The sequence below is a fragment of the Neopsephotus bourkii genome, unplaced genomic scaffold, assembly GCF_033783945.1.
Source record: "Neopsephotus bourkii isolate Nb327-2 ecotype Australia unplaced genomic scaffold, CSIRO-AGI_Nbou_v1 NB_1780, whole genome shotgun sequence".
Taxonomy (NCBI): Eukaryota; Metazoa; Chordata; class Aves; order Psittaciformes; family Psittacidae; genus Neopsephotus; species Neopsephotus bourkii.
In genome coordinates this window covers 2,179,478-2,204,765 of record NW_026902254.1, presented here as the reverse complement: position 1 = coordinate 2,204,765, position 25,288 = coordinate 2,179,478, and positions in this window count along the sequence as shown.

Genomic DNA, 25,288 nt, shown 5'->3' with positions numbered 1-25,288 from the left:
CTATGCTCATGCCCTACCTTTTTGCCTGCATTTTTATGAATTCCATAGAAAAAAATTAAGATTAAAAACATCAACAAAAAAACACTCATAAAATATGTACTAAAAAAAGGCTTAAAGCTAGTAAGTAGATTTCACTAACACATTGTAATTTGTATCATTTTGTAGTAGACAGCTGATGGTGACTTTTGAACCAAGCGACTGCCAGCCAGTCGTGGCTACCTTGCAAGGTGCTTCAGCTAAACTGGAATGAACCTGAGGAAATACAGTTCCAAAGATGGTTTAGGAGGAAATAGTTTTAGTGGCAGACACCATAATCCAGCTAGTGAATGAAAATGGTGGTTGTGCAATAGCTGATGCTGTCCTACAAATGTGAAAATGCAATTCCCATGAAACAGGTGCTCCATCTGACTGCAGTATTGATCTAAAGCCTATAGGAAACCAGCCAGAATAGTCATTACCTTCAGGTTGGGTAATGATTCAAAAAAGGCAAGGCTGAGCACAGAGCTCACCCCTAACCCCTGAGCTGAAGGAAACTGAAGAGAGTACACAGAGAAGTTTTCTTCCTGTTCTCCATGCTCCCATGACCTATAAAAGACTCCACTTTGCAGAGCTCACAGTGTGAGTGTCACAGAGTTTTTCCAATGCTATATATTTAATTTCAAGAAAGAAAAAAAGCTTGGTTTATAGTCAAGGGAGAAAAATCAATAGAATTCAGTTTGGCAGTTCTCCCTGGTTTGTCCCTTCCAACATCATTGGCTAAAATGTAAAATATTAACATGACTCTTGTTTTTTTTATTCTACATTTGCTCACATCTTTAGACCTAAGAAGTTTCTGTTGTAAAGATCAACCTTTTTTTTTTAAATATGATTTCATACAAAAAGCCAGATGCACAATTAAACAATGAAATTCCTCCAGTTCTTCTTATATTATAAAATTATCCCCAAGCAACCACAATGAAATGTCAACATTTTCTGCATACACTGAATATACATGCAAATCTCAATTTTTATCCCTGTAATGCTATATTTTATTCTTTGACTGCATAGTTATAATGCAAGAAGACAAAGCAAGGTATCATGGCAATTCCACTAAAATTAGAATGGAAAATAGTGACAGGCTGCATTGAAAAAGCCAAATTCATACATAGTGTAAGTCTGACAATGTCCAACGTCAGTGGAATTAAATCAGAAATTAATTTGGGCATGGAATTCCACATACAGATACAGATACACCACCAGAGTATTTCATTGAGCAATTTTTTTCATTATGCAGGAAACCCAGATTGAAAACTAGTCAAACTGTACAGGCTAACCTGAGTCAATGCAAGCTGTAAAATTCACTGTATAATCAACACTCCTTAACATTGTTGTATTATCTTTGCTTAAACTGTACAAGAAATGATAAATGCTCGTGAATTCTGACATGCACTGTATCTGTATATTTACATGAAAAACAAGTTGTTCAAATCTCTTCCTGGGACTTATGTGAACTACAAGTGAAAAGCTTAAAGTAATTGCAGGTGTCGAAGGTGAGGCACAGAGGGTTTAACTCACGTACCCTGAAGTAGCCACATAATTTACTAGATACTCGATTGTTGCATAATGTTGGCTGGCAGGGGAGAAAAAGGCAAAGGATTACAACAGGAATGAACAAGTTGTGCTGTATAGATGAGTAAGAGCAGGTGTTTTATCACAGAGCACCTGAAAAGAAGAAATGTTACTTTTTAGATATACTATTTTACTTGTTAAAAGTTTATGGAAAAGTTTTAAAGGAAAAATTCAACAACAATGCCCTAGGACTTCAAAATTAGGTGATTTGCGGACTACAATTTAAATGTGCTTATGGCACTGTGTTCCGTAAAGTCTCAGGTCTGTACAGTGGTTCTCAGCACTCATGAACTATTGCCATCATGTTACTAGCACACATTAACACAAGTCAGCAAGGTCATATCCATATGTCCACAACCAGCAGTCTCTTTTTTTTTTTAAACAGAACTCAAAGTGAAAAGAAAGAATTTCCTTGTATTTATCCAATAGGCATCTAAGCTGAAAACCTTTTATTTCTCCCATTTTTTGTAGTAAATGCAAGCACATAAACTCTTATCTAAAATGAAAGCCTTCAGTTTTAAGAAGGGATAACAAAAAAATGAAAGATTTCCTAGTAGTGAGTTTTATTCTGAAGTGGAAAGAAAGATAAGTGTGGGTTGTTGTTTTTTTCTTATAACAAAATTTATGCATCAACCATTACTTTGTCTCATTGTAATAATTTTTGGCCCAGTTCTGGCATCTTTACTTTGTTAGCTGCACTCTATAAGAACATACTTCACTGAAAGGGAGCTACTTGCACTGAGGGCTTTACAGACCAGAGTTTCCAAATAGAGAATAATTTGCTTATTTTCATTAACCCAGTGTGGTGTCCAAGATTCTGACCTGGAATGCATTATAATAGCATCACAAATTTACACCATTTTAAACACTTGCTTTAAAGGTATAAACACAGGTCATCTGTAGGCTGCACCCAGATATTCCTGTTCAATCACTTAAAGAAGCTAAGATGGGCTTCACCAACAGCCATACAGGAACAGTCAAGCACAAGTGATGTCCTCATACTTCAAGTCCTTTCTCTCAATTTCCAAGTACCCATGCCTTATAATCTTTCTCATAATTTCCCCATCTCCAAATATAATTAGCTATTTTTGGCCCCTATTATTCAAGGCTTTTCTTTATCTGATGGTTACAAACTTTCTTACTTATAGACTAAATGGCTACTCATGACAATCCAGACCCATTAGTTTTAATGCTAAAATTTGCCCTTTTACTCAATTCACCTCCCTTCCTGCATTAACCTCTTCTCCTAGTCCTGGAATATTTAGTTGTGTCCCCTTTCACCTTTAATTTTGCTGTTAAGCAAGGCAATCTCTATTAACTCTTTCTTATATTTTCATAGGCACTTGTGTACATGTTTGGGACTGCATTCACTTCATTGTCCCACACGTCTCTCCATAGCAGAGATGTGGACTGGCATAAGCAATTGTCATACTGTTTCATAAAGCATATATATAAAACAAATATATACTCATTTATATATGTACCTAAATGCCTTTTGATTGGAAATATTTTTAGCCAGCTTACTAGCAAAACAACTGCAGAATCCAAATTCTCATGCAAGCTCATTACTTTGTCCTATTCTTTGATTATTTTGGGACAAACACTGCAAATGCAAGAGATTCCCTGGACACTTCTTAATAGTGCATTTAATTAGGCAGCTGAGATCTTCTTCAGAAGGTATTACTGGTGCCAGGTATCTAGCCTTAACAAAAATTTAGGAATTGGGCATTTGACTGCATTATTAAATTTCTGACAATTAAATCAGATGGGAAGAAAACAAAAAAGGGATGAAAATACTTACACTCCAGGGAAAACCTTAACTGTTTGATGTTAAGAAGAAATTTCTTTTTAAGTGCGTTACTTGCATAATGTTCACTCCAGTATTTCTTTTACATTTTAGTCCATCGTTTGAAGGAGTGGTTGCAGAAGACCAGGAATTTCAGACAAGGGGGCAGTTCTGTAACAGACTTTTGCCATGTGTCAGAATTCTTCATACACCGTAGCAAAATTCTCACAGATTGCTGTGAGGCTGTAATATCAAATTTTATTGAACATACACTGTGAGAAAAACAGTTGGGCTTTTTGAGATACCTATAACTGACTCAAAGTCCTCTCTTGACTGAGGCACCTAAGCTTAGGAATCTCTGAACTAGTTACTTGATGTTCTATGCTGATAGTTATCTTCCTAATTTACAATACCCCACTTCCCTCTTCTCCTCACATCTGTTCTTGTTCTCACATATGGCAATAAAGAGCTGCTGAGCCAAACCTTGACCCTTCCTCAGGTCTGCCTTGCACAGGAACGCAGACCAACTTTTTTCAGACTCAGATTCACAACAGTGAAGTCTGAAACCACTGCTAGAACAGGAACTGGTGCTTGTCAAAAGATGACTTTTATTCATACTTTTGCTATATATACACTGTCATTACAACAGTAATGATTGACTATACAGTGGGTAAATTATATTATCTACATTTTACAGGCAGCTCAGAGTTCAAGCAGCGTGCCAAAGTGCTTTTCATTCACACTGTAAGACATTGGCAGGACCACATCAGGGCTGGCAGGCTGGACTATAGCACAACTACATGACCCAGGGTAGGGTCTGAGTGCTGTCCAAAATGGCAGTCCTACTTTAGATGGGCAAATATTGTCTCCTGCTAAGATCAAGCTGTTAAAAGGAGGCAGTGACATGCAGCATGGTGACAGGGAGCTGTGCCTGGCACCAGTGTCTGCATTTCTGCAAAGGGTAATGCAAACTCACCTCCTGGCTGAAGACTATGACCCTGCTGGATGATTTCTCAAGAAAGACAAAGCCTTCTTTCTGCCTAGGTCTTATCTTCATTAAAAGTGCTACTACAGGGTGCTCCAAATACTGATGTGGAAGGTGTCCTTTCACTTGCTTTTGCTTATCAATGAATAAGTTAATAAGTTTCCTCAAGTAGTGCAAACTGCCTTACCCTTGCCCATCACTTCTATGTTGCTCGGTGAGAAAAGCTCTAGAGTATTCTGCCTTATTGTTTCTTTGATTATTTACAGTCCCACTCTTACCTTCACTGCTATAATTGCTTATGGGTTACACAAAATCAGTCACTTGCCTTTATTCATGTTGAATAGCCCCATAGACTACAGTGAAGGCATGCTGAGTGCAGCATACTTCAGTTTATGACACCCATGAATCTCACCAGACTGAAGAATTTTTAACAGGGAAGTAATTCAGAGTAACTTCCACTGTCTCTGCAAAAGAGGACATGGCTCGTACCTCACCCTTCCTCAGACTCTCTGTCTCTAGAGTTAACCCATTTAACGACTGTTTCCAGTTTCTCAGGATACTGTGTTGATTCCCAATAAACAGAATGGCTCAAACATAAAAGTTCAATAAATGTCAAAATAAGTATGCATCTTCCCTTCTGAATGCAATTTTAAGAAAGCATGTTTCTACAAAGAAACAAGTATTTGTATGTAGAGACCTTGGATCGGAAGTGTTTCAGATTTCAGCAGTAAGAGAAAGTCAAGTGAAAGCCAAGATCCAAAGTTCACCTCCCGGTTCTGGCATAGCTCTGACACTTGGGCAAGGCTTATTATTGTGGAAATAAAATTAAAAAAATAACCAAAACAAAAACAAACAAAAAACACCACAAAAATTCACTGAGATATACTGAGGAAAACCCAGGTCAATCAGAACCCAAAACAATCCTTGAACTCCAACCTCAGTTCAGCCTTCTATTACAAGCCCATGCACAACTCTTCTTAAAATTGATCTAAGGTCAAAGAAATTTGCATCCCAAGGACTTTGCATTCTCAGTTTATCACAGTTCTCTGTCCCTTCTCTTCTTCTTCTTTTTTAAATGTGTTTATTTTGAGGGTTGCACTTATACTGAGAATGTAAACTGCAGTGAACCACAGACAATAAACCAGGGAAATTTATTGCACAAAATTGTAGTTACTTTACAGCAGCCAAAAAAAAATCCTCTCCAGGTTCTAAGCTTTTCTTACATGCGCCTGTAAAATTTCTACCTACAAAAAGCGTGATGTGAAAGCTGTTAGATATGGAAGTAGCCAGATAACTATAATTCACCATGGTCATGACAGAGAAAGAGGGATTTTCCTGTTCTTCTGATACCCTGATCTACTACTTCAAGTATCAAGCCATAAGAAAAGGACAAACTGATGTGACAGCAGTAGCAGCCACAGAAGTACAGCCTGCTAAAGCAATATTCAACAATAAGCACAACCCAACCATTCCTCTACCCCTCCTAACTTGAATTGTGCCTTGATACACAATCTGCTATTTTTTCAGCTCAGCTGCACAGCCAACAAAAGGCATATTGCTTGTGTTATTAACAAGACTGAAAATAAGCACTAAGACTGTGAAAAATGTATTCATTCTTGGGGTAAGTACCTATTGACACCATAATGCGTTGGCTGCCTCTTCTATTTCATGAGCTATAAGGAGCTTTATTATCAGGGAGTCACCTCATTCTCTCAGAACAAAAGAAATTCAGGTGTGGGGTAAATTGCTCTTTAATGTACTATAGACAAACTATGCTTATATTGTCTTCTGGTTTTGCTGCCTGAGAGATATTTCCCCGCAAACACAAGCAGTCGGATTTTTCCCCATTACTCTTTGAATCTTTGCTCAGCTGCCACCATGGCATTTGGGACTGCTCAATACAGTTTTCAAAGCACTGCATCTGATATTTATGAACCTATAAACTCGTGCTGTGTTTTGAAGCAGCTCAGGCTGTTGGCAGGGCTTGTTGTCAGTTTTGATTGCAAACAAGTTCTGACTGCATTTCAAGTTCATTCAGAGTGAAACCTTGAAAAATCCAGTAAGAGACACTAAACAACTTCAGGCATGTCTATATCAGCCTTGAGTGTTTCAAATACCTTCTGAGAAAGCGACAGATATGAAGTTGTCCCCATTGACCTTCTCGTTATATGTATGCCTTGCTTCCATCATCATTAACAAATAGCCACCATGGTTCCAAATGAATTTTTCCAAGGAAACACTACTTCCCAGTCTTATGTTTCCTGATATGTACACTTACTGGGAAAGAACAAAGACTAAAAGGTACACATTTTCATATTGGCTCATCCCAGTGTGGTATGCAGACTATATAATTTCAATAATAGCTTGGCAGCTATATATCTTACTAACATCATCACTGCAACCACTTTATAATGGCTGTAGTCCAGCTCTTACTCATTCCAAGGACCTTTTAAACTAAAGAGGAGCAGAAACCTGTAAAACACCACAGTTTTCTACCTGCTTTCATACGATCTCCTCTTCCTTCATCATTGGTGCATCATCATCCAAGAGTGATGGAAGAAGTAACACCACTCATCTTTCTGCTTATCTATCCACTTCTTTAAAGACTATTTTCACATTCTACAGTGGAAAAGCTCCCAGACTGTGGAGCACTACAAGCTATGCTTAATGACTCCTGGTGCCACAGTAAAGAAGAAAGAAAGACTTTCATCAATATCTCATCATCTAGATGATGCTCATTGGAGTTTTATTTTGTAAATAAGAGGTTCACACAGCTCTACTTGACAAGTCAAGTATAAACAAACTCCTCTTATTAAAGTACTTATATGTCCTACATCACCACAGACAACAACCGAATGAGTAAAATAAACAATGCAAAGTGTGATGATTTTGGCTGGGATTGAGTTTGTTTTCTTCATAGGAGCTAGTACGGGCTATGTTTTATATTTGTGCTGAAAACAGTGTTGATAACACAGGGATGTTTTCACTACTGCTGAGCAGTGTTTACACAAAGTCAAGGCCTTTTCTTCTCCTTACCCCATTAGAAAGCAGGCTGGGAGTGCACAAGCAGTTGCGAAGGGATACAGCCAGGACAGCTTACCCCAACTGACCCCAGAGATATCCCATACCATATGGTGTTGTGCTCAGTGTATAAAGCTGGCGGAAAAAGGAAGGGGATGACGTTTGGAGTGATGGCATTTGTCTTCTCAAGTAACCATTACCCATGGTGGAGCCCTGCTTGCCTGGAGATGGCTGAACGCCTGATCATGGGAAGCAGGGGATGAATTTCTTGATTGTTTCTGTGCATGGCTTTTGCTTTACCTGTTAAACTGTCTAGATCTCAATCCATGTGTTTTCTCACTTTTACCCTTCTGATTCTCATCCCATCCCACCACAGAGGGAGGCTGTATGTGGCTTAGTTCCTGACTGGGCTTAAACCATGATACCAAGGAGTGTTCTCAACATGAAAATGACATTTTTCATGCCATTCAAATCATCTTTAATATGGGGTTGACTAGGGTCAACTAGCAGTCTCTAAAATAATTCTGAGCAAAGTCTGGGTAGTAACACAAGCCAAGGACCTTTTCCAAAAGTCAGTTTGCCACTCTGTTTAAGAGGAAAAGCGTTTAACCTTAAGCTCATGACCAGACCATATCACTTGGCATAAAAGGCTAAAAATATTCCCTGACAATGTTTAATTTTCCAGTAAAAATGCAGTAACAGTCTCTAAGTGTCACTCAATCTACTAAACTTCAGCTTAAGGTGGGAGAAAGGCAGTAAATATTGTTGCAAATTATGCTTGTCAAAGGCCCAAGGAAAATAACGCTTACTTTCTCAATAGCACTCAGTTATGCAGTTCTCACAGCTTCAAAGATCAAGGTAGCTCTAACTTCTTGGGCAGAAAGAGCTTTGAACCCACAGTAGGAAAGAATCCAAGCAAATGGAACAAATCTGGTTTCTGTGGACAAAGCCTGCAGCTAGTATTAATGCCAAAACTGACCCCGTAATTCTGCCACAGTCAGCACAACACTTAATCAACTTCAGATGTGACTGTCCCATGCTAAGACAGCTATCTAAAGTACGCAAAGTTGCCCTTTAGCAAGTCTTCTCTACTAATAATGAAGAGAGCCTTGATGACTATTTTGATGCATATACTTTATTTTTAGAAGGTTAAAATTATGTGAAATGCATCTCAAACTTAATCCGTTTGTGAGACTAAAACCATATCTGAATAAAGAGCGTACATTGGGCAATGTATCTTAGGAAGGCTAGATTTAGATATTTAGCGTAATATTTTATGAGAACTTGAAGCAAAAACTTGAAGAATTCACAATATAAGGTGCAATCATTTTACTAATAGTTTTGCATAATTTCTAACTTTTTTTCCTCTTAATGGTAAATTTTAGGGGTAATTTTTTTCATTATCATAGACTCAGTGACCTCCAGATAAATCACACTAATTTATAAAATTCTTATCGGCTCCTTTTATTTCTCAAAACCAAAGGTAAATGTGTAACTGTAGTTAAAGGTTAAGAAGTCAGAAAAATTTATCACTGAAATGACACAGATAAAATCTGCAAAGGACCATCTGCTCTAAGAAATTTATTATTGCAATACTTCCTAAGTGCTCTCTTGATTATCTTGCAAAGGTCTGCATACTAACAAATCTGCTGAATATCAATTTATAGTGAATGTATACTTACTTCTTAACACATCAGAAAAGCATAAATACTGAAATTTTCAGGCACAGTCTATCATGGGACAGCCTTAATTATAAAAGATTAGCTCCAATGCCACATGCTTTGTCATGTTCTCTATCCCAGATCTATATTTCCTGTTCTCAGTCTTGAAGCAAACAGTACAGGCGAATTGTGTGCCTAGATACATCTTGGATCCCCAAACAAATGAGAATGAATGTCTTGTTTTCTTTTGGCAAAACCTGTCATTCTTTGTAATGGAGGGATATAAATAAATATACATCAAATTATATAACATGTCACAAAGCAGACAGTCACAAGATGGATTTGCCTTTTTTAAAGACATAGTCTGAGCACAGATGTTGAGAAAATGAAACCACTACTGGTGTTATAAGGTACCAACATGGCTCCTTTGACCTGGAGATAAAGGAAGACAACGCAACAAAGGCATGTCACACTAAAGGATATAAAACCAGAGAAGCCTGAGCACCCTAGTTTTGTGTACAAGTTTTCTTGAAAGACAGAAATATTTCCTTTAGATTCCCTTCTCTGTATCAATATTGCTTTATTCCCAGAAAGCAGCTCTGTACGTCGCTTACAGAGAAATTACTCATCATTAATGGAAAAACAAATCAACAATATATTTACTTCACTAATGCACTTCCTTAAGTCACATTATACAGTAAAGCTTTTAAAAATCATTTGTTTGACTGGTCATACTATGGTCTGAAGTGTTAGCTACTCAGAGTAGGAAACCTCATTTTAATGCAAGGACTTTAAAGATGTGTTCACATATGGAAGGAAGGAACCACCCTGCTGCAAACCAGCTGTATGTATGGCAGATGGAATGTGTCAGGAAAACACAAACTTTTAGCATCAGCTCCCAGAAACTGTGCTGCAGACTCTGCTCTTATCTTGCTGTAAGGGACAATCCCAGCCAGCTACCAGATCTACTGCCTTTCTGGGTTGGTGTCCCAGAAAGATGAGATTTTTCTTGGGCATTTGGGTAAACTTAACTACCATGATATGGAATAGCAAGGGGGCATTTCATGATGTATGGTATGTTCCAGCACAATTTACCACAGGAAATATGGCCACAGTAAACTCATCCACCTTTATTTCTTGCAACTCTCAAAACCAGATTTTTCTAAAGACAGTTACTGTCAAACTTGCACATGTGCATGCATGCACACAGTACATACGGCAAATATGGCATTACTCTTCTAGCGATCTGTTAATTGCAATCACTCTTGAAAAGAGAAGGTACATAAATGGAGGTATATCCATTCTCACCAAGAGAAACAGAGTCTCTTTAAGGTCTCCCAGAGTCTTTTCTTCTCCAGGCTGAAAAACTCCAGCTCTCTCAGCCTGTCATGCTACTTCATCTGTTTCTACTAGAGAAATTTTTTCCCTTTACAACATTTTATACTCCAGAAACTCAGTTTTCTGTAACAATTCAGTACCAACAGCTGACTAAGTCAGATACATCATTAATTCCATGGAATGCAAACACAAAACAAAAACCTTCAATGAAAAATAAATGATGGGCAAGAGAGAGAGCTATATATTACCCAGAGGAAATATGCATTGCCCAGCCTATTGCTGTATTCTTTCTCTGTCTGACTAGTTCTCATTCACCATTTTAGTCTTAGGAGTTTTTTCAAGGAGTGTGATTATTATTATTTCATATCAGTCAAAAGAAACTAATATAGGCTATATAAAAATAGCTAGTAAGTAACTTCAGGTCATAAAAAAAACTCTTTTCTGACTCAGAAGTTAAAAAAAGTTGAAATTTTTAAGTTGAAGTGTCAAGGTCAGAAATAAATCTGTTTTAGTTATTTGATTTTATCCTTTACATTGACAAGTACAAAAGACAAATTTCCAAATGGAAATATATATGACACTATTTATGTCTCAAAACAAAATGGAAGATAATTCTTTCTGTGAGAATTTCTCTTATTTGAAAAAAATATATCCTAACTCTATATTAATTTACAGCCTGTAGTGCAAGTTTCGGTAATGCTTTGTATTATACAGTAATGCTACCATCTTTCAAAATCTGTTCTGAGTGGCTGAGAAATTATAGCCCATCTAAATTTATCTTGATTATTGTGCCCCCACTTCATGAAAAACCTCTAGAATTTTTGTTTTGGGAAGGCTGCAATTGGGAAGGCACCATCTGCTTGCTCCATTCATATCTCTAACATCCTAAATTGACCACTAGTGTACATGTACAGCAGTCTAAACAGACCTTTGGTTTGACTCATTACGAATGTTCTTATGTTCTCAGAATTGCTTTAGAAAAGGGAGTATATGGCTTCCTAATAAGTTTTGTGTTTCATTTTGTTTCTTAAAGCAACAGCAGTGCCATTCTCTTTTTTAATCTGTTTTGCATTGCTTAGCACTGATATTTTGCGCTCCCAACGTAAACAGATTGCCCTTTGATGTCAAGACTAATTCCTTGCATGTTGATGGAACAGAATATCAGAGACGAAATCAATCATATGGCTCTGAGACAAGAATCCATCTGTATCATCACACTAATTTGAGAACATATTTGGAGCCAAGATAAAATATAGTGCTGCATGGAGCTAAACATCATGCTGATCAGCAGAGACACAACTAAATGCCACTGAAGTCCAAGGAAAATAAAATCAGTGGGCAAATTGAATCAAGTTATCCAGCTGTATTTCTTTACAGAAATGCAAATACGTGTGGTGCCTTTATATGCACATATATTAGTAAATTAATAAACTGGGAAACATACTTGCAGATATAGCATTTAGATTTGCTGTACCCTAGTAGATAGAGTTTTAGTGCAAGTATTGAAGGATGTTAGATTTTGGCACTTTCTTTGGATCAAAGGAACCTCTCTCACCAACTTCAGCATAAAATAAGGCAAGCCTAAGAAGTTGCTCCTTGTGGCAGTTGTCATAGGGTAGACTTAGCTGACAAGAACTGCCAGCATATGAACTCTAGCTAACCCTATATGATAAAGGAGTAACTTAGTTCCAAAAATAGAAGAGTACATTGAGAGTAAACAACCTGTCAAGCAGTGTGAGAGAGCCTTTGAGATGGGCTGATTGTGAGCACAGGCACCAGCTAGATCTCAGGTACTGAGGGAATTTCAACAAACCAACCAAGAAGTAATTTTTCTCTGCCCAATACTATAACAATTGGCATCCAGAGCCATTCAAGAATGGAAAGGGACTTCACAACCCTCCCCCATGTCTATGTACCACACAGCTGGAACCACTACATGGCCTCCCTCCTGACTTCTAGATTGTGTTGGCTCTCCATGGGGCAGGGAAGTCATGTAATTTGTAAAATTGCTTACATCTGTGATTAAAGTGTTTTGGCACCCAATCCATTTAGTCTCTGAACTGCCAGTCTAGTCTTAAATCACAACACTTCTTTCTCATCAACTATATCTATAGTCTCAGACACCACTTCAGGAAACGTGTCGTTATTACCCAAATGCCTGTGATGTAAAGATTAGATGTCATGAATGACCCAGAATAGTGGTGTCCAATATTTCATGTTAATAAAGCTCTCATGAAGGTATTATGACTCCTGTACACTATGGTTCATCCCTCCCATGTAAGCAAATATGCAACCATTCTGTAATCAAACTGCAAAAGCCTGCCATCAGTCACGTTTTCAAGTACATCACTGAACAGTGGCTACATTTATGTACCTGTCCCTTTCCCCAGAAGCATGTATTCCATATCATGAGACAGCTATGTCCCCATTCATACAATGGGGCATGCAAACATCTTCAGGTCACCTAAACGCACATCCCTTGTCGAGTACCCATCATAACATTCTGATCATACTATGGATACACAGCTGGCTATAGAGTGAAAAGGACTGGTCATACAGGGAAGGACGACAGGTTTCTGGAGAGAGAGGGTGTCAATAGTAAGGACAGGCAGGAACAAACTGTTGTCTGTGGTGCCCCATCCCATAATCCATCTGATGGTCCTTCCTAGCCCTGATCAAACCTTAATAAATCCTCCCAGAGACATTTCTCATTGTCTAAAAAGCATATGCACTAACCCATTTTGCTCATACCTGCCCTTCAATATGAGGAATGTTGCGGAAAAAACACATCTCTGCAACACCTGAATGGATGTGTCCTGTCTCCTCCTTCATGCATCAGCAGAAGCACTGGGCACAGACGGAGCACAACTTATGTTCTCCTTCTCCAAAGTCTCCTTATTCCTCTGAAAAGAGGGTAGTCCAGATACCGTCTGGTGAACCAGAGAGAGGACTCCCTCCAACCCTGCTTAGATTTGGATCAGCCTGGACTAGGGAGACTAGACAAGATGTGAGAAAAATCACAGCATGATGAATCTTAATAGAACCTGACTTTCAATGAATTGTTCAAATCCATATGTGATGCCCCCATCTGTTATAAAAATAAATGTGCAATATTCTTCATGTCACTTAACTGGTTCTGAACACTGTGTGGGAGAACACAGGAGAAGGATTAAACTAGGCTAGGTGGATTTCATAAAATTTTGTGGCATCTCCTTTCGGTAGGGTATATTGCACTGTCTACTGAAACTCTTCACATACTTAGAATTTCATGCAGCATGCCTAAAAAGCCATGAGGAATGACACATCCTTTGGGTCAAATTCACGTTCATACAACAGTTGCACACATTCATACAGATAGTAGAAGAAATCACAGGAAGCTTTTCCACTGGTACTCAAGGTAATCTGCAGGTACTGGGAACTGGGCAATAGGGACGGGGAACTCCAAGTCAGATGCAGTCAGAAGAAAAAGAAGGACCTATATTTCTTCACTAATGAATCATATCAGTTTATTACAAATTTAAGTGTTTGCTGGATGTCATAATTCCTTGATTCTAATGAAGGAGGTACTGATAAAGAATCAGGTCAATGATTCTTTGATGATCAATGATCAGGTTATGATTCAAATTCATTTTATCCTGCTTGGGGCGCTAGAGCTGAACTACTCCTTTTCCTTTTGTGCTGTACCCTCAAAGCTGCATTTCCTGCATCTCACAGGCAGCTAAGAAGATCACTTTGAGTACAGGTAAAACTCACTTTGAATTCGAGTGGCCTGCCTACAGCCACAGGTGGGTAGAGTACTCTCTACCTTTTGTAGAGCTCAACTTGTCCAGCAAAGGGAATGTTAAAAGCAGAACAAAAGTAACGTCTTGTGTTAGGGTCCTGAGGATTAGGCAGAATAAGACAGTACTATAGACTTCTTTTGTAGGTTCATGGTACAGCCTAAGGGCAATTCCTCTCTACAAGTTCATGCTTTTGGTGCAGAAAGAAGAGGCCTCTCCTTCAGGAGTGTCTATTTTTGCATTGACTGTTGCTGGCTTATACTAGGTTTCCAACATTTAAATACTTAAGTTTCAGTGAGACTTCTCTTAGGCAGTCTGCAAGGTTCCTCTCTCCCATCTACTCTAGTACTATCCTACGGAGTGGAAACACGACAAAAAGAGGGCTTTTAACACACAAATCTCTCCCACCACTTTATAAGCCCCTTGACCTTCACAGAGAACCTACGGACTGCTGGTCACATGCATCTGTAGTAGGTAACCAAGGAGGGATATGAAATTGTTTGGTTTCATGTAGTCATGAACTTGCATAAGTGCATGAGTAAAACTCGTGAAGGTCGTGTGTTAGACATGTCCACTGTGATGTGGGCATAAGGAGGAAAATGAGAGCATTGGCAGGTATTTGTAGAAGAAAAGGACTGCAATATTCTACTTGGTTATTTTCTCATTCTTTAGAAAGGTGTGAGAAAATGCTTTCTCTAACTTTCCTTAGATGTGGGTTGACTCAACAAAACCTGAAACTCTGCTATCTTCAGCACTGTTTAAAGATGGGAAATGCAAGGAACATGTCAGCATGGGGGAGACAGTAGATGCAGAGCATAAACTGAGTGCAAACAAACAAACAAAAACAAATAAAAAAAATCAAAAAAGACTGAAACCAGCATTTTTCTGTGCCTTCCCACAAGTGAGGCAGGAGGTGCTTACAAAGTACCGATTATGTGGCGTCAGCAAGGTCAAAGCACTGCCAGCAGGTGGAGGGAGGTGATCCTTCTCCTCCGCTCAGTACTTGTAAGGCCACACCTGGAGTCCCGTTCTGGGCTCCCCTGTACTAGAGAGACATGGATGTACTGGAGAGTGTCCAGAGAGGAACCACTAAGATGATGAAGGGGCTGGAGCATCTCTCCAATAAGGAAAGACTGAGAGGGCTGGGACTGTTCAGCTCAGAGAAGAGAAGGCTCAGTGGGATCTTATCAGTGTATATAAATACCTGAAGGAAACGTGAAAAGAAAATGGAGCCAGATTCTTTTCAGTGGTGCCCAGTGACATGAACAGAGGCAACAGACACAAACTGATATAGGGGAGGTTCACAGGTAGTTACCTTTGAACATCAGGAAACAGTTTTTTACTGTGAGGGTGACTGAGTACAGGTTGCCAAGAGGGGTTGTGAAGTCCCCATTCTTGGAGACACTCAAAAGCCACCTGGCCATGGTCCTGGGGAGTCACCTGTAGGGAAGGTGGACCAGATGACCTCCAGAGGTCCCTTCAAACCTCAAGCATTCTCTGTTTCTGTATCAAATTAGAAAGAAAACTGTTTCTTAACTCTTCAGCTGTAAATCTTGGCTTGGTGGAGCAAGTCAGAAAAACCAGGGCCCAGCTAGAATTTAATTTGGTTACTGCTATAAAGGACAATAAAAATGTTTCTATAAATACATTAAAAAAGTGAACTACATGGGCAAACAGAGACCAGAACTGGGCTGTAGGCTGCTGTTCCATTATCCTAGACTGATAGACAAGTTGAAAAAATTAAAAATAAAAATTGTAAAGCAATTGCTTGAGTGACTGACCAAGGATATTTGTGCATTTTTAAGTCAGATATCACAAATGCATGAAATTGTTTTCTTCCTTTCTGAATAGCGACAGTGTTAAAAGAAATGTACTGGGAGTCTTTCCACCCCTCCAATAGAAATACAGAACCTTCTCTGGTGCTGTTCCTCTCCTGTGTGTGTTTCATAACATAGAAGCTTATTTCTATCAAAAGGACCTGAATTCCAATAGAACTGGAAAAAGGAACAAATCTGAGTGGACAGATCAACCTTTTCTGCACAGCAGGTGTACAGTCACCACAGATTAGTTCTGCTTCACTCCAGGACTGATTGAGCAATGCTGCCCAGAGACCAGTGACATCCCAAGAGGACAGATGGGGTATTTAGCCTATGCACTGAGACAAGGATTTAGTCCCAAAGGCTAATTTTCTTTTCTTGACTTTTAACTAGGCTTCTTTGACCTTCTGTGTCTGAAGAATTTGTATAAACATCTTTTCTGTAGTAGCTATATCCCCTCTGCACATCTGACAGCCCAGAGTTTTACTGCAAATGTTTCCATCTCTTTTTAAAAACAGGTCATTTGTCTAGTTGAATCAGACTTACATAAGACACGGCTTTACCGGTGTAGCCAATATGCATTAGCTCTCTTTTATTAATGAGTTCTAAACAATGAAACTGAACAATTCTTTCTGCTGTTCTCCCCGAGAACTGAAAACAGGCAAGCGGTTTAAAGTGACTGTCTAATCAAACTGCACCTTATTAACGGAGGCTTTTTTTAATAGCTTTTTATAGTGAGACTGCTTAAAAATACACTTTAATTAACTCCAGCTCATTTTTGCTTACTTCTCTTCATTTGATTTAGAACAAAGACTCTGTGAGATGATGCTTACAAACAGGAACAAATATTTTATGATAACTTTTTAAACAAGTGAGATTTAATCTTTTTAATCCAAAATGCCATGTCTTTCTAGTTATATTATTCACTATGAAAATATTTACATAAAATCTAAATGCTTATATGTACAAATATTTATATATAATTATATTAGCTGGGCACATTTTAGTAATACCAGTACATACCACTAAACATGGAGAGAAACATCAACCTAAAAAATGTAAGTACTAGAATAATACTAGAATATTTAGAATATGCAATACTAGAATAAATACTTATTGGAAATCAGAATCCCAAGAACACAGCTTCCTTACACAGAGAGTGCACACCCCAAGGGTACTGCTACTTGTAAACAACCCAAAATGCATTGAAATCAGACCTAGTGGGAATCAGATCAAGACCTGAATTAGGCCAGAATGATTAAGTATTACTCTAAAAGTGAGCATGAAACAGTAGCAGATATGGGTTCTTCTCCCACTCCATAAAGGAACTCTGCCTTGAAGCTAATCCTAAGGATGTCATACAGCATCTTTCACCCAGTCCAGTACAGTTGTGTTTCAGTCAGGACAGCCATATGAAAGACATACTGCTCCACATAAGGCTCAATTTTTCTGATTATTTTGATATTTCAAAGTGGGGTTTCCATGAACTACAGTTCAGCATTTAATAATTCTGAGGGCTGGAGTCTTGGGTAATGAACAGTTATGCAACCAAGGAGCCAGGATGATCTAGAGACACCACAAATGCAACCAGCCCCCAGGATGCTGAGTAACTGGAGAAATAATCAAGCCCAGAAATGAAGAAGGTCTAGGCAGGATTTCACAAATAAATTTATTTCCTTCATTCTCCAGCAACCCCATTCTTAGCTGAAATAGTCTGATTTGATTACATGATTTGGGTACGTATTTCAGCTGTACCTATCCAACCAGTTTTCATCTGTACCTTCTCAAAAAGCTGAGAGCTGGTGTCAGTCCTGTCCCTCAATGTCTAGGCAACCTGATTCCATCTCTATACAACTCAAACAGCCAGACTCAGAAAGGTAATGAGTTTCATTAAAGCCGTATTTTGTAGTAAACAGAAAAAGATTTGCTTTTCATTCTTTCTAACAAGTGAAATAGGGAATAAATGTTCTTCCCCTGTAGCTAAAGAAATCTCAAACAAGTCCAAACAGCTTCTGTATTGAATTTATACGAACAGCAGCTCTAAGCTCATAAAAATATATCACTGTGAAGCCTACAAATATGGCTTCATTTTATTACTCTTACAACAATAATTTGGAGCAATAAATATTTTACACCGAACTTGTATGATGTCTGCAAAGTGGGTCATCTAATTTCTTCGGACTTCACTCTATATCTGGGACTCAGTTTTCACAACCTGGTTGGTCTGTGCCTGGAAATCCTAATGATGTTCATGGCAGCTAGCTGCATGCAACAAAGACAAACACAGACCAGCCCATGTTACATATGAGTGGTATTTAATGAAAGGCTGGATCAAGTTTCTTTTTCTCTGTTAAATGTACCTTTCTCTGCAAGGTCAGTTGATCTCCACGGAGTCACTTGCAAACTTAGGTAATGCTTTGAATCAGAGTGGCAGAGTTCAGCCTTAAGGGTTAGAGGCCATCACCAGGGAAAAAAAAAAACTAAAGCTCTTTCAAAAGCTACAGTGCCTTTAAAGGAACACAGTTATGCTGGGTATTATCTGGTAGGTGAAAGCATTCAACCTTGAACACTGTGTCTAATAAAGACTACAAAGCATCTGTGTGCCTGGGCATGTTCTTTTCATCTAAGTTAACCATACCCCTACTGCAGGTATTGCAAACAGCTTAAATCTTTTTTAAGTGTTAAGAGCAATCACAGCTTGTTTTAGGCTTCCAGCCCATTTAGTGATCCTACCTGCTATCTGAAACAAGCAAAGACCCCACAGTCAAAAGAAATTTTCCCTGTAGGGCAAACCCAGGGGACAGATGACCATATAATGGGTCCCAGTCTTCACCCCGAGCAAGTGAACACATCACACTGTCTGTGGGGAGGGTGGCTCAGAAGTGTCCCGTCACTCCCCAGTGCTTCTGAAAACACACAGTATGTTCCACCTCCAGCTGATCTCATGGAAGTGGGCCATGACCTTACAAACTTTTAATCCATTTAAAGACAGCAGACATCCCAGACAATTCAACGGAGAGCAAAGTGTCCTTCACTGCAATGCACCTAGGGTCTGCCTACGAGTGTGCTACTTACAGCACACATTTCAATTCTCTATCCCCTGCCCATGTCACAGACTAAAGGCTGAGTAAAGTCTAGCCTTCAACAATACACTGCAGTACTAGAAGAAACATGTCTGTATTTATTACCTCATGCAGATTTGTATTTGAGTTGCAGACTATAAATTCAATAGAAAGTATTTCCTTCATCTAAGCAAAAAAGCCAGTAGAGTACACTTCAATTAAAGTATGCAGATTACTTCTTGCCTATTACTATTATGTTCTCACAGACCATGTAGCATTGGCATGCCAGGGATTTGCTTCTAAAGAAAGCAATAATGATACACATTCTCCCCAAAAATCTAGTATAATATATTTCATCAGGTGGCACATACAGGAAAACAAAAGGAGACAGTACATATGCAAAACAGTATTTTCAACTACAGTGATGCCTTCTAAAAAGTGAGATGCAAACTGTCATTCTGAAGAGCATGAATATCTTTCTCTTAAAATAATCTGGGGCCAGGAAATTTTATTTTCGAGTAGCCAGAAGACTAAGCAAAGAAATAACTTGTCTTATAGAGACTTTTTTGCTATTTCCTTACATTTATATATGGCTGTGAGTAGAAATGTATCTCCCAGCAGTCAGGTAAAATGTATAATAAACCTAAATAACACAAAAGGCTTTTTGACATTGAGAGGTGTCTGAAAAGACAAGTCTGGAAGCAAAATAATGCTTGAAGGTGACTCCACTCAGTCATTTACCCTGCCTTCTTTCACCATCCTCAGTTTCTTTTCTGCATTTGAAACTGCCCAGCAGGGCTCAGATGCATGGATCGCTGTCACCTACCCTTAGCGAAAGGGTCTGTGTGCTGCAAGCAACGTCCAAGGGATACAATAGCATTTAACTTTTTCCCCTCAAATTCCAAGTGGCTGAAAGTAGAGATCCTAACCTTTCCTCACCAGCTCCTGACCACATGCTCTTGTGCTGGGGCAATGCCTTGGTGATGCAGCTCCTATGAAACCAAGAGAAAGCTATTCTCTTTGCCGGTGGCACCCGTGGATTTCTGCTGGTTTAGCAAACACAACTGCCCCATGAATAAGTCCAACAGCAGAAAGGTAGGGATGGGGAAAGACAGACCTGCCTTTTCAGCACCTGCAAGTTCTGCTGTCCTTGCAAGGCTCTGCTAACCTTTGGATGTCACCCTGAACAGAAGGGTGGGAAAACCTGTGCAGCAGCAACATTCTGGACTCAGCTCTGCCTCTCGCCCAGAGCTCTTGTCACCCATGCAGCTGCCTGGGAAGATTACACTCCAACAAATATCACTTTGTACCTATCCCATTCTCCTTATATAGCAGTACCTTACCTGAAAGGGGCGCTCTGCATTCTCAAAGGAAAGAGCTTAATTACTTGCAAAGTTATAACGAGTCTGACACATCTTCTGGAACTTGGATCTCATCCATTGTCAATTTACTACTAATCTTTTATTTTCTTTACTTTGTTAAACCAAACATTCTTCAGATCTGTAAAAGCCATCATCCCGGGTCTTGCATCACTAGGTAACAGTTTCTGTTGCTTATTACAAACAGCACATCAGTCAGGGAAAAGAAAAGAATTAAACGTTTATACTGAACTAGAGGATTTTGACAGGCTGCTCACTTACAGCAGTATAAACCTCAGTGCTCCTCAGTGCTTGACTCCCGGAGCTTAAAGTGCCAGCCTGAGAATCTTTGCCTAAAGAAAACATATTAGAAGGCCATGACATTACTGCATGCTTCACAGAGATCATTTTAAATAAAAATCTAAACTGTGCTATGAGGTGGGGCTGTGAGGAATCTTCAGATTAATCCTTTATTTATTTCTCCAGAAAAGTTCAATATTATCACTTAATTATCATTCATCCTCCATTTCCACTGTAAGGTTCCTCCCTGCATGCCTCCCTTCCACCTAGCTTTCATAAGCTCACCTATACAGCAAATCTTCACTTACTCTCTGTAGATAAATATTCTCTGAAAATATATTTATGAGATTAGGCTTTTTGGATTTTCATTGCACCTCCTTCAGTATTGTTCCTACACCAGTCTGGTCCCTCTCACACAGTTCCTTTCCATCTGCTACATTTTGTTTGTTTTCCCTGCTTTTATTGCTTAATCTAAGATGTGAATTTTATTTAAAAATATTGGACCGTAAAAAGAATATATGGTAAACGTGGCTCCCAGCCACTACTTGTCCTCAACATTGCCATTACTAAATCTGCCATCACTGCTTTTGAGATAGCAGAGCTTGTTATCTGCAGCACTGGGTACCTGACAAAAACAAACACAACTTTTATAAGGTTTAGTTTAGCCTGTTATATATTTGTTCAAATCTGCTACCCATTTGGAATTACTGCCTCATTCCCACAGTTTGTTTTCTCCTATTTCAGCTGTACCTTCTACCATGAACAATCAAGCTGCTGTCTTCCACCCCAGGCACAGCTCTTCTCTGGACAGTTCAGAAAACCTTAGAATCACAGAATAGTTGAGTTGGAAAGGACCTTAAGATCATCAAGTTCCAACCCCCCTGCCATGGGCAGGGACACCTCATACTAAACCATGTCACACAAGGCTCTGTCCAATCCGACCTTGAACACCTTGAACTCTGGCCTTCTCTGCCACAGAAGAACCTTTCCCAGACCAGAGACATACAGTCCCTTCTACCAGCATTAATCTAACTCTACTCATGGGCTGAAAAATCCCACGCCCTTCTTTCAAATCCAACAGCATCCAACGTAACTTGTATGCTTACAAAGTCTCATCACCCAACAGCTCATTTTGGAGTGTTTCTGTTAAGGCACAGCTCTATCAAAAGTGACATCAGGCCAACGAGCACACTGCCTTACTCCACAGTGTGGAAGACAACAGCTTACAGAGAGAAAGAATGGATCCCTGGACTTACATTGACTGTGACTCAAGAGCCATATTGACTGGTGGCCATGCAGTTACATTGAACCTGGAAACCTCATGCGTGCCTTGTCTTTGGGGACAAAGGAAAATGCCATGTAGGAAAGCAGAAAACTTCAAATGTATTTCACCTGAGCGAGGTCAGCTTGTAACCTCACACTCCCAGCCACATCTGACTTTCCATGCTTTCCTATCCTTTTCACTTCCTTTGCTTTTCACATCACAGTGGTGCATTTCTCATGTCTTTTTATTCTAGCCCCAAATTAGACCCATCTCCTTTACCTTTTAGACATGAAGTAACATATCTCTTACTTCCTGACTTTCAAATAATATTATATGTACTTAAATGTATTTTATAGCTCAACCCCGAATTCCCTTAGCTGACTGGATCACACCACTACTTCCTCCCTGCTTTCCCTTGAGTATTTCCCAGTGACAAATCTAGAAATATGTGAGCCTGAATTGTCCTGAATTGCTTAAGGCATAACTTCAACCTGACAAATGTAAACTTTGTTGTGTAACAGGCAGCTCTGACGCTGACCACACAGAGAAAGCTCCAAGCATTTCCTCGATTAATAATTCCCATGTCTTTGCTTTTAGCTGTCATCCACCTCTGCATTTCCGAAACACTGGAGTGGTGGCACAGTGTTTGAAACAAAGTTTTCCAATCCTGCTGAGCAGGAATTCCCTCCCTGATGCTTATGGCAGCAGGAAACCACTGTTCTCCAGGCTGTGTTGGGAACAGCTCCAGTGCTAAGGCAGCAGCAGAGCCCACCTCCAGCACTGCCTGAGCTGCACTGTGGTCCATCCTGGGAGCCACACTGCCACCAGTGAGTCACCACCTCCTCCCTCCCCACCATGCAGGGACTCCACCTCTGTTCCCTTCCTGTCTCCAACATGGGCCCTGTCCTCACATTATCCAACCCTGGCTCTGAATCAGTTGGCATCTCCTCCAGCAGAATTGTTTCCTCTGATCAGGCTCCCATTTCATTTATTGTATCGGCATCCCTCTTCTTAGAGTGTATAACACATGACAGTCATCCAGGATATGCTGGAATTTTGGTAAAACCAGACATTTTTCACATCCTCCTTTTCAGACTAACAAAGGAAATGTAAATGAATATTGGCAAGACTGCATTGATAATTTCCTTTCTCATTCTTTTGGCCTTAAGAATTCTCATTTCCTCTTTCTAAATTAGTCATTACTCAACCAAATGAAAATATAGCACATGTATAGTTAGTGTCACTCTCTCTCATTAATTTTCCCACAGTTGAAGAGACACTACCACCACCACGTCAAACAAATCTGCTTTGAAACAGTTACAATTTGCTCATAAAAGAAGTACACAGGCAGAACAGACCTAGACCTAAGGCACCAGATCCAGTAGCTCAGAACAATTTGAATTTAAGAAGTAAAGTCTACACACCAATAAATGTACTTGAAAGAGCTTAAAAACCGAGTAACTGATAGATCTTGAAACCTTATTGGAATTGGGATTCATTACCAGAACACTGTGAAGATGATTCCATTGTGAATGTTAAGATCAGTACTGCACTCACAGATGAAAATTTGGGAAAAGTAAAGAAAAATAATCAAACCTCCTTGAGCCTCGTGAAAATGCCTTTCAGTGAGATTGCAAGAGAACCCTTGGCTTAGCTTATAGAAAAATACTGAGAAGTGACTTAATTAGAATAAGAAAGTATATTTTTGAGAAAACGTTTTGAGAAAGTGATGATATAGAGCAATGGCTTAGAGCTATACTTAGATACATTCAGACTAAAAGATGCACAAACATTGTCTGTTATATTTTGACACCAAAGATGGTTCATGATTGGAATAAAGTACCTAAAGAAATGGTGAATTTTTCATCATTCAATTCTTTTATATCAAGACTGAATATTAAACATGAAATGGTTTTTACGGTAGTTGATCTAAAGATGACATGGCAGAAAAATTAATTCCTATGCCTAAATTGTGTGGCTGTTGAAATAGAGGAATATAGGCTGCAGCAGCTGCACAACATCTAAGCTTTTTTGTTTAAACCTCTTTGTAAGAAACCAAAACCCACTGTCATGCCATAAATAGCAGGGTTAAACAGCAAGGCTAATTTCAAACAAAATTATTTTATACTTGACTCTCTGGGTCTTAAAAGTAAAGAGACAGTATTCTCATTATTTTTTTTAGTAAACACATGTGTGAAATATTCTATTTTTATCTTCAAAAAAGTACTCACACATGTCTATTGGTGATAAGGAAATTCCACACTGAAATCATCTAGTAATCTCAAATACAGGAAACAAATATGAAATCTGCAAAAACATAAAATAAATTTATAGTTATTATATCCCATTTTTCCTCAAGCAGTTCTTGAAAACCTTTAACAAGATTCTATTTAGAGATACTGCTTTTAAAACATAATTGAATGCTTTTCATTCCTTACATGTTCTACTACATATTTATTTTACTAATTAATTTATCCATACAAAAGTATGCCTGTTCGAGGCAGGAGGCAGACAAACAGTGGTAAACAAAGTAACTCCAAACACTCCCCCCTCCTTCCTGTAATCCATTTGAAATTGCTGGTGATACTTAAATAAACATAGAATCTTTGCTCTGCATCCCTCAACAGAAGTCATGATTAGTAAACAGGGTTTCATAATTTAGTTCTGTGTCTCCTGGTTCAATATCAGTGCAGGAAAGGCTGAAGGAAAAGGACTTAAGAAAATAATACATGATGAGAATTTTTGCATAGCACTAGTACACTCCACTGGGTTTTGGTGCAGGAAGCACATGTGACCTGACATTGCCACAGACCTGCACTCAATGCATGAATGAACAGTGAGTAAGTTGCAGCCAACGGCCATAGTATCCTGCAAACCTCTCATTAGTCCACTTTCAGCTGGAATATTAACCAGCATCCTGTCAAAGGTTGGAGAGGTGATATAAGCCTTTCTCATCTGCTTCTTATTTAAAGAGCCTGCTCTCCGGTGCTTACGTCCAGCTCATGCCAACCAGTCCCCACAGAGCAGCCACAGCAAGCTTCTGGTAGAAGGCCGGAAAAAAAGCTGGCTGGTGTACATGTACAGTGAGAAGCGTGTCCTGCAATGCTCATGCAAACAGCTCCACCAACACGGATGGAAATTCAAACATCAAGCCCTAAATCAATACAATCACGTGCCATCAGAGAACAGCGGCTCTCAAAGCAAGCAAGCTGGTGAACAAGTAACTATTCTTTCCAAGCCAAGCTACAGAAGTAAAACTACAGAAAAGAAGTAAAAGTTTGGAACAGAAAATAGGAGAAAAAGTCAGGA